Raw genomic sequence first — 3,292 nt, 5'->3', positions numbered from 1 at the left:
CATAAATACTTTGAAATAAATAAGCAGAAAAAGAGCCAATGTTATGTCCCCTAACACCTTAATTACCGTAGCGGTTATTAACCGCTACCGTCATTAAGGGGTTAACCCATCTTCACCCACCACTCTGAAGGCCTAAGCACAACCCCCACTACCCACCACCGTGAGGCATAACCACCATCACCCCCAACACACCGGGAGGCCTACCCTCCGTCCCTTGGGGACAATACCCCCTACCCCCAATACCCACATTCAAACCAATACACACACCCGCAATAAACATAACAATTATTAAAAAACTATACATAACCCACCCACACCATATAGCAAATATATTGTGGTGTTACTTAACCCCTTATTAACAATAAGGGTTAATAAGCGCTAAAGTTATTAATGGGTTAAGCCACCCTGCGCCCATAAATTTGTAGAGTGGCTTCATCATTCTCTTATATATATATATATATATATAATATATAATATATAATATAAAATATATAATATTTTAAATATATCTTTACAAATATATGTAAAATATAAGTATGATTTAGCAATCTACAAAGAAATGGGAAAGGATATGCATGTAGCAATGGAAAACATCCGATCTGTAATTGACAACATCACTGCCAAATTACAAACAATGCCAAATGGAAATAAAAAAGCTGTGTGTGCTGAGCACGTGCATAGTAAGTGAAACTTCTTTGTTTTTTGTCACATAAATTTTATTTGTGATGGTGATGTTTTTAATTAAAAATCACAAAACAATTTGACTTCCAAAACACAAAAGTTTGACCACATGTTTTAGCTATTTGCACATCTATATTTATAGTAACTGAATTATTTGTGTCTGCGTGTGTCAGTCAGTGTGTGTGTGTGTCTGCGTGTGTCAGTCAGTGTGTGTGTCTGTGGTGTGTATGTCTCTCTCTGCGACCTACACCCACCACGACGTAGCTGCGGACAAGGAGAACTCTGTCTGAGTCTCCTCCCCCGGCGGAGCTGTGGGCTGTGTTTCCTGCTGCAGCCAGCCCCCCAGCGGAGGTACGGAACATGGGAGGTGCTCGGCAGCTCACATGGTGGGGGTGGGGGGGGCGGGGGAGTAGGCACATCACTTGTGGGCGCTGTTCGGCGCATCACTGGGGTGTGTGTGTGTCAGTCTGTATGTATCAGTCAGTGTATGTCAGTCAGTGCAGGTGTGTGTGTCAGTCAGTGTAGGTGTGTGTCAGTGAGTGAGTGTGTATGTGTGTCAGTCCGTGAGTGAGTGTGTATGTGTGTCAGTCAGTGAGTGAGTGTGTATGTGTGTCAGTCAGTGAGTGAGTGTGTATGTGTGTCAGTCAGTGAGTGTGTGTGTGTGTCAGTCAGTGTATGTGTGTCAGTCAGTGAGTGTGTGTGTGTGTGTGTATGTGTGTCAGTCAGTGAGTGAGTGTGTATGTGTGTCAGTCAGTGAGTGAGTGTGTATGTGTGTCAGTCAGTGAGTGAGTGTGTAGGTGTGTGAGTGAGTGTGTAGGTGTGTCAGTCCGTGAGTGAGTGGGTATGTATGTCAGTCAGTGAGTGAGTGTGTATGTGTGTCAGTCAGTGAGTGTGTGTGTGTCAGTCAGTGTATGTGTGTCAGTCAGTGAGTGTGTGTGTGTGTGTGTGTGTGTGTGTGTGTGTGTGTGTGTGTGTGTGTGTGTGTGTGTGTGTGTGTGTGTGTGTGTGTGTGTGTGTCAGTCAGTGAGTGTGTATGTGTGTCAGTCAGTGAGAGTGTGTGTAGGTGTGTCAGTCAGTGAGAGTGTGTGTAGGTGTGTCAGTCAGTGAGAGAGTGTGTATGTGTGTCAGTCAGTGCGTGAGTGTGTATGTGTGTCAGTCAGTGAGTGTGTGTGTCAGTCAGTGTATGTGTGTCAGTCAGTGAGTGTGTGTGTGTGTGTGTGTGTGTGTGTTAGTCAGTGTGTGTGTGTTAGTCAGTGTGAGTGTGTGTGTGTCAGTCAGTGAGTGTGTATGTGTGTCAGTCAGTGAGTGTGTATGTGTGTCAGTCAGTGAGTGTGTGTGTGTGAGTCAGTCAGTTTGTGTGTCAGTCAGTGAGTGTGCATGTGTGTGTGTATGTGTGTTAGTGTGTGTGTGTGTATGTGTGTTAGTGTGTGTGTGTGTCAGTCAGTGTGTGTGTGTGTGTATGTGTCAGTCAGTGTGTGTGTGTGTGTGTATGTGTCAGTCAGTGTGTGTGTGTATGTGTCAGTCAGTGTGTGTGTGTATGTGTCAGTCAGTGTGTGTGTGTGTGTGTGTGTGTGTGTGTCAGTCAGTGTGTGTGTGTGTGTGTATGTGTCAGTGTGTGTGTGTGTGTATGTGTATGTGTCAGTGTATGCTTCCTGCGGTTTCTCGCCTGAGGATAGCTGGCCAGCTCCCCCGCAATGATCCTTCTCAGGTGCCCCACCGAGAAGCACTCCTCTCTCACCCCGATACCCTCCATCAGGTGGTTAAGTCCTGAAACCAGGCTCCGGATGTGAAGCTGTAGCTCGGGGGGCAAGGAGGGCAGCTCCATGTCCCCCAGCCCCGGGATCCTCTTCTTGTCCGGCCAGCTGCAGTTGAGAGCCTGCAGGTCTCCGCCAGGTAGCAGCGGGAAGAGAGAGGAGAAGGCCGGGGCCAGGAATAGGTGCGGGGAGATCGGGACCAGCAGCAGCAGCGCCCACATCACCTCAGCCATGAAGTTCACCCCATCCACTCACCCCCCGCAGCTCACCACGAACAGAGCCTTCCACTGGTTGGCAGCGCCGGCCTCGAAGCTGGAGAACTCCTTAACTTGGAGGGCCCCCGCGGAGAGCAGCAGCAGTTCGGCGCAGCCGCACCAGTGCAGGATCTCAGCACTCGTTAGCTGTGACGGCGGTGAGTATGTTGAGCGGGGGGGGGAGCAGGAGGGGGGAAAGCCATCCTCCTCATTCACCCAGCAGCGCAAGGAGGTCTCCGAGCCGCCCGTGAGCATCGCCATGGCTACCGCGCATGTCAGCGGGCAGCAGCGGCAGTTAGGAATGGTGGCGGCGGACGTGTGGGAGGAATGGCATGCGCAGGGGGGCTCTGTCTGAGTCTCCAGCCCGGCAGAGCGCGCGGCTGGGACAGAGAGCGGTCAGCGGGTTGTAGCAGGAGAGCCGGTCCCCGCTGCCCCGGATGCCGCCCGTGCCCATCTCCACCTGGGGGAAATTGCGGCCGTTAGGAGCGGCGCCGGCGGCTATCGCCGCCGCCGCCGCATATGTCATCGGCCATGTGGGGGGAGCAGCAGCCGTTAGGAGCGGCGCCGCCGGCTATCGCCGCCGCCGCCACATCTGATTTGTGG

At 51.0% G+C, this 3,292-nt stretch overlaps 1 pseudogene; it reads right to left on the bottom strand.

The window, feature by feature from the left end:
* Window positions 1-2,326: 2,326 nt before the first annotated feature.
* Window positions 2,327-2,950, bottom strand: LOC142488263 (sec1 family domain-containing protein 2-like; annotated as a pseudogene).
* Window positions 2,951-3,292: the final 342 nt, after the last annotated feature.

This window comes from Ascaphus truei, chromosome 2 (genome assembly GCF_040206685.1).
Source record: "Ascaphus truei isolate aAscTru1 chromosome 2, aAscTru1.hap1, whole genome shotgun sequence".
NCBI lineage: Eukaryota > Metazoa > Chordata > Amphibia > Anura > Ascaphidae > Ascaphus > Ascaphus truei.
Note: the sequence above shows the minus strand (reverse complement) of the source record. Positions and strands in the feature narration are given on the sequence as shown.